Source organism: Chenopodium album, chromosome 18 (genome assembly GCF_948465745.1).
Source record: "Chenopodium album chromosome 18, dcCheAlbu1.1, whole genome shotgun sequence".
Taxonomy (NCBI): domain Eukaryota; kingdom Viridiplantae; phylum Streptophyta; class Magnoliopsida; order Caryophyllales; family Amaranthaceae; genus Chenopodium; species Chenopodium album.
The window spans coordinates 13,248,492-13,255,675 of NC_137851.1; the positions used below are offsets into that span (position 1 = coordinate 13,248,492).

Below are 7,184 nucleotides of genomic sequence, written 5' to 3' on the forward strand. Positions count from 1 at the left end.
TTATTTTGGAAGCTCCTATTAGGAACTCCCTCCAAAAATAAACGTATGCCACTAAATGCAGCGAGCACACGGTATTCTTTAGTAAAAGGCGAAAGAATAGTTCGCTCTGTGCTCACTGCATGGCTGCGTGATGATTGCTGTAACAAGCTTTGTTATTTATACCACTAAGTCCTAGCTTAGATTTTCTTTTTTGACTGATGTGGGAAGGTTGTGCCAGTCTTTAACATCATAATATTGCGATAATTATGCTCCGAAGCATAGAAACATTGATCCACACAGATTAAGAAATGCATGTGCTTGCTGTCTTATAGGGAATAATTCTACAGAGACACAATGTCATCCTGGCTTTTACTTCCTCATTATTTCTGTACTTTTTGGTTTTACATTTGAATTTTTCCAGCTTAATATGAAATTGAAATACCGTTTGGCCAAGGGGACTGGATATAGAGATTTCTTAGGCCCTCTGGATAGCGTCTGTAAAAGCTAATTAAATGCCATAGTTCATTCAGTCCGTGTTGAAAATAATGACACCAGAACCCGGAGTTTTAAGATGACACAATTTAACAATTGATCTTCCATTACAACATGTGTGAGAAACATACCATTAACAGTGTTTCTAAAAAGGAATGGATTCACATGAAGTGAACACATAGTCACTGTTTACAGCATTAGTATAACATGATAATAAGCACATGGAAACCCAATTAATATTTCTTTATTAAAAAAAAAAAAATAATAATAATAATAATAATAATAATAATAATATTAATAATAATAATAATAAGGAAATTCCTATAAATGTTCCATGTGAAAATCAACAACTAAGGCCCCGTTCTTTAGAGCTGCTCTACTCTGCTTTGCTCTGCTGAAATCTGCTCTGCTTTGCTCTGCTCTGCTCTGCTCTGCTGAAATCTGCTCTGCTCTGCTTCAATCTGCTCTACTCTACCCTGCTCTGCTCTGCTTAAAATTAATACTTAATATTGAATTATTATAATAATAATGTATATTTAATAATAATAATAATAATAAATAATTAATACTTAATGATAATAATAATAAATATTTAATAATAATAATAAATAAATAATATTTAATAATAATAATAATATATAATTAATATTTAATAATAATAATATATAAATAATATTTAATAATAATAATAAATATTTAATAATAATAATATATAATTAATATTTAATAATAATAATATATAAATAATATTTAATAATAATAAATATTTAATAAAAATAATATATAATTAATATTTTATAATAATAATATATAATTAATATTTAATAATAATAATATATAATATTTAATAATAATAATATTATTAAATATTAATATTTAATAATAATAATAATTAATATTTAATAATAATAATATTAATAATAATATAATTAATATTTAATAATAATAATATTAATAATAACATAATTAATATTTGATAATAATAATATAATTAATATTTAATAATATAAATATTATTAATTATAATTAATATTTAATAATAAAATTTAATGATTATAATAGTAGTAGTAGTAGTAGTAGTAGCAGTAGTAATAATAATAATAATAATAATAATAGTAATAATAATAATAATAATAATAATAGTAAAAATAATAATAATAATAATAATAATAATAGTAATAATAATAATAATAATAGTAATAATAATATTAGTAATTATAATAATATTAGTAATAATAATAATATTAATATTAATGAAATCTGCTCTGCTCGGCTCTGCTTTGCTCTGCTCTACTCTGCTTCAATCTGCTCTGCTCTGCTGAAATCTGCTCTGCTCTGCTCTGCCCTGCCCAGAAGCTCAAAAGAACAGGACCTAAGTAGCTTCTATGGAAACTTAGTTCCTAATTTATGGATGTGTAGTCGGTCACACCACATTACAGTTGTGGTTACTAGCTAACTGCTTGGAAAAAATCAGGAATGGGAAAAGGTATGACACTTAGGCCCTGTTCTTTTGAGCTTCTGGGCAGAGCAGAGCAGATTTCAGCAGAGCAAAGCAGAGCAGATTTCAGCAAAGCAGAGCAGAGCAGAGCAGGTTGAAGCAGAGCAAAGCAGAGCCGAGCAGATTTCATTATTATTATTATTATTATTATTATTATTATTATTATTATTAATTTTTTCATTTTTTTTATTATTATCATTATTATTATTATTATTATTATTATTATTATTACTAATATTGTTATTATTACTATTATTATTATTATTATTATTATTATTATTATTATTATTATTATTATTATTATTATTATTACTACTACTACTACTACTAATACTATAATAATAATTGTAATGCTTTATTATTGTTATTAAATATTAAATATTATTATTATTATTATTAATTTTAATATTATTAAATATTAATTATATTATTATTATTAATTATATTATTATTAAATATTAATTATATTATTATTAATATTATTATTATTAATATTATTATTATTAAATATTAATTAATATTATTATTAAATATTAATTATATTATTATTATTATTAAATATCAATTATATACTTCCTCCGTTTTCTTTTACTTGCAACACACCTTTTAAGCACGCAGTTTTAGGAGATGATTAGTGAGGGTAAACGAGCGATTTTATCAATATAATTTTTACACGAAAATTAGAATAGAGTTAAGTATCATTTGTAAAAATTATAATGAAAAATTTGTCCATTTACATTACATAAACCAAAGCTCAAAACACGTGCCACAAGGCTGCATTGCAAGTAAAAGAAAACGGAGGAAGTATTATTATTAATAAATATTATTTATTTATTTATTATTATTAAATATTAATTATTATTATCATTAAGTATTAATTATTTATTATTATTTTTATTAAATATACATTATTATTATAATAATTCAATATTAAGTATTAATTTTAAGCAGAGCAGGGCAGGGCAGAGCAGATTGAAGCAGAGCAAAGCAGAGCAGAGCAAATTTCAGCAGAGCAAAGCAGAGCAGAGCAAAGCAGAGCAGATTTCAGCAGAGCAGAGCAGAGCATCTCTAAAGAACGGGGCCTTACGAGAGCCTGACATATAGTGTAATTTAGAGATTAGGGGATAAATTTGGGTAAACGTGACATGTTTATGTTTTGTTTAGAGTCGATTTCAGATTCAAACGAATAAATTAATGTCCAAAAGTTCCTACCATCACAACTAATGACCAACACTAAAATAAATTGGGGATAAATGGACTTTTTTAGTAATAGTATTGAACTTTAGAATTAGAGATCAGATAGGGCTCTTCATAGTTTCTCCTCACATGTAATGCTCACAAATGCTCACAGACAGCTACTTATTTGTGCATTGTGAGTTTAATGAATTTTCTTTGCACGAGCTCTTTGAGGTTATGAATGGAGTGCGTAAACCCAACCTTTGTTGATGAAATTTCTATTATTTTAAGTTCTTGTGCGTATATATGATGGTTGACCTGTATCCTTTATGTGCTCTATAGTTGGAAATCTTTTTCTTTGCTTGTGTATCGTTGGGACTGTAAGATTTTACCTCTCCAACCTAGCTGGTTGGTTAATTTGTCTGGTTTAAGTTTCGAGTCTTTTGACTGAAACTCCCGTACAATCATTCAACAATAGTAGTTACAGGCTGAGGCAAGCTTGTTAATCTAGTATATCACTTAAGCTAACTACAATCTGAAACTTATCCTACTTATGTGTGACTACACTATGTTTATGACTCTACATGTAACTCAATTATTCTTATATAATCAATAATTGCTATTTTTTTTTGTGGTTTTTTTTAAAAATAATTCTTTTCAGACAATCCATTGACATTAAAATGAACTGCAATGAAGGTTGAACTAGATATTGGATAGGGGCCGCGCGTACGCAGGCCCCCTCTGTCACAAATTATGACGTACACTCTTCCTCTTGGGAAGATGTTAAGCAGGCACCCCTCCTGTAGTGCAATGGAGGCCACCTTCCTAGGCCATGAGTCTTCTTGATCACTCATTGACCCCGTCCAGGTAAGTAATTTGTATGCACACTATCAGTTTTATTATATAGTCATCTTTCTCATACGCCCCTTGTTAATTAAATGATGTGGGACAGTATCACCTTACAAAACTGACTTTTATAAATATACGGTGAATAAATGAGTCTTTCATGTATGCATGTTTATATCAATGTATCAACTCCCCAGATCTTTGTGCAGAATATTGAAGATGGAATGATTAAATAAGCATACATAACTGATCAATCTTGTGATCTCTTGGAAAAAATAGATTCAGATGACTGAATTGCATTGACTTGTATCTCTAAAACAGTTCTTATGCTTATTTTCCTCTCTTCGCATCTTCAGCAGACAGATGATTCCTTTGTATCTCTGTCTTGCTCGTTGGTATTTCTAGTTTTAGTAGGGCTGGGCTGGGGTGATAACTGCATTTGACTTCTGATGTTTTACGAGATGTTAGGATCAAAATCTTGTAGTGTTATATATACCAGGTAAATTAATGCATTTAATCTCTACCCCTGTTGGCCCTGTATGTTCAATAGTGGTCGAATATCTCTTGGTGATTGGGTAGTGCACCATCTGTGCCCAACTCATCATAGTATTGTGACAAGTAGAGCTGGTTATTGGGTAGGGTAACCCAATGATAATAGGGTCTGGGTCAAGCTTAAGGGCTTTTAATGGATAGGGCATTTAAGAGACAAAATCCTTATTAGGTAGGATCAACATACGGCCAAAATATTTTTATAATTTAATCGACAAACAAAATAGATAATGTAAAAATAATTACATAGATCGCAATATGTACTTGCACTTAGTTTGATGGAAGCTCCAGCTAAGGAACTCCCTCCAAAAATAAACGTATGCCACTATATGCAGCAAGCACACGGTATTCTTTAGTAAAAGGCGAAAGAATAGTTCGCTTTGTGCTCACTGCATGGCTGCGTGGAGTATACTGCAGAAGAGTGAAGCATATGTATAGAGTTGTACTTAGTGGTCTTAAATTACACGATGTGGTATTGTCTTGCTTTTCACTGGAAGTAAATTATACTTTATTAAACAATATATATCTTCAAATACACAATATGTATTAGACTTTAAAACTTTGTAGGCTTCATAGAATCATGGACCTATCATCCTAATTTACTCCCTCTTCTAATTAATTGCAACACTTTCCTTTTCTATCCGCACTTGGTTAAACAACTAGATGAAATATGAAACCAACAGCCAATGAAGTTGATTATTTAAAGTGGTCACACCTGCCATGTAGATGCACTCACTTTTGGGGGCTAGTTGTATGAGATGTCATATGGACTCATATCGACACGTAAAATATAGCTGCAACATCTGTGGGATCACTAAACAATGATGTAAGATCACAAGTACCAGCCTGTCCCAAGGATCTCTTCTATGTGACACTTGGGCAGCTGCTCTTTAGCTTCATGACCACTCACATGGGGGGCAATCACCACATAACACTTACCGTTTGACTCCTATACCCAAGCCACAACATTCCAAAGGTACACACAACATCTATAACCAAAAGCTTTACTCTACACTTTACACTCCTGTAGGACCATTTATAACTTAACTATATGAGCGAGTTTCCAGGGTAGTTAACATGTCTTAACTATATAGGCACTTAAGACCGGATAGAAGATCATTACTGGCCCTTATCATGTTCCCTAAACCCTTATCCAGATACTGGCCCTTACCATATTGCCTAAACCGTTATCCAGAACAACCCTGTGTACCAATAGATAAATTATTACATTTATGTGGTTGAATGAGGCGTGCTGGAAAAGGTGAAAAAACAAATGTTTCAACGTACTTCCAAATATGAGGTTGTTGCTTCACACTATTAACAATCAGTTTGATGTTTGATGTTACAACTGAATTTTCCTAATTGGAAATGGTCAATGTTGAAACTAGGCCCTAATGTCTCCACTTCATTTTATTTAAACCCCTATCACTCCCCAATATCACATTGGACAAAGATACATTGACCAGAAGGATTAGCTACCCTCATGCTCTGATTTACCACTATAGTAGTTTTGTGATGATGTTAAATTCATCCTGGACAAAACAAATGGCTCATCCTATAACTTTGATGCATGATTTAACGAAGATCTTAATTGTAATATGTTGCCTTTTTTGTCACAAATGATGATAAAAATTAATTTGCAACTTACAAGAAAATTAAATCTAGGACTATTGAAGTTTACTATATCTGTAACACCCTCTGTCTCACTAAGAAGATTGCTCTAATTTTTTTCCCACTAATTTAAGAGTTGGCTCAATTGAGTAGGAATGCAGGTTCTTTTTATTGTCTTTTTGTGGATACACATGGTTTGACAAGTGGGAAAAACATTCCATAGATGAAATGAGTTAACTCTTTGGGACATCCATTAATTGAAAATGGGGCAATTTTAGTAGAATGGAGGCAGTATTAAACTTTTAATGATGATAACTCATTTGCAATCTCTTAGGTTTAAGACATGACATGCCTTGAAAATCCCGATAGAGACATAAGTCACATAACTCGAAGTCACCCACATTAGAATGTAGACTTCCTCTTTAGATGGCAAACAAACATGAGATATGTGTGATTATGAATTTCATTGAAAGTTGAACACTACCCCATTCCCATATATGCTCCTTGCTTTTTTTTTCTTTTCATTTTACTTAGTGCACTATTAATCCTGCTTTTTCTGACTCCATATCGTAATTCTGTCCAGGTAGAGATGGGAAGATTTCCGGAGTTGGTGATCCCACATTGGATAGGTGAAGCATTACCCGGAACAACCAGAAAATAAATAGACGTTTGTAAAGCTCAGCAAATCATACCTTTCTCGGCCTTTTGGCTAAGATCAAGTGTAGTATCTGTTCTTATCAGTTTAATATCTGATAGTGGGTCAATGACTCACAACGATATTAAATTTATGTTTTAAGGGGGAGTATCCATCAAAGTAGCTTGCTGCTGGGATTCTCATGTGTCGCCCATGCGTTGCACTACTGCACGGGCCTGGCATTCCCCACCAATTCTTAGTATAATGTAATCTGTAACTGCTGAAACTTGCATTTCATCTTGAACTTTCCTTGAAACAATTCTGAGTTAGTGACTTTAAGCATTTACTTTATATGGTTTTTTTCTAACTAGCATCAGTTTTTGACAGCATGTTGTGGTT

At 31.0% G+C, this 7,184-nt stretch overlaps 4 non-coding genes across 4 annotated transcripts; 1 reads left to right on the plus strand and 3 right to left on the minus strand.

Annotated features, from left to right (window-relative positions):
- Positions 1-9: 9 nt before the first annotated feature.
- On the minus strand, positions 10-125 carry LOC145593326 (U5 spliceosomal RNA). The gene has a single exon (XR_014102672.1). It is a non-coding gene; the product is annotated as a U5 spliceosomal RNA (small nuclear RNA).
- Positions 126-3,859: 3,734 nt separating this feature from the next.
- On the minus strand, positions 3,860-4,020 carry LOC145593213 (U1 spliceosomal RNA). Its single transcript, XR_014102587.1, has one exon. It is a non-coding gene; the product is annotated as a U1 spliceosomal RNA (small nuclear RNA).
- An 802-nt stretch (positions 4,021-4,822) lies between these two features.
- LOC145593349 (U5 spliceosomal RNA) lies at positions 4,823-4,939 on the minus strand. Its single transcript, XR_014102692.1, has one exon. It is a non-coding gene; the product is annotated as a U5 spliceosomal RNA (small nuclear RNA).
- Positions 4,940-6,839: 1,900 nt separating this feature from the next.
- On the plus strand, positions 6,840-7,035 carry LOC145593249 (U2 spliceosomal RNA). Its single transcript, XR_014102620.1, has one exon. It is a non-coding gene; the product is annotated as a U2 spliceosomal RNA (small nuclear RNA).
- Positions 7,036-7,184: the final 149 nt, after the last annotated feature.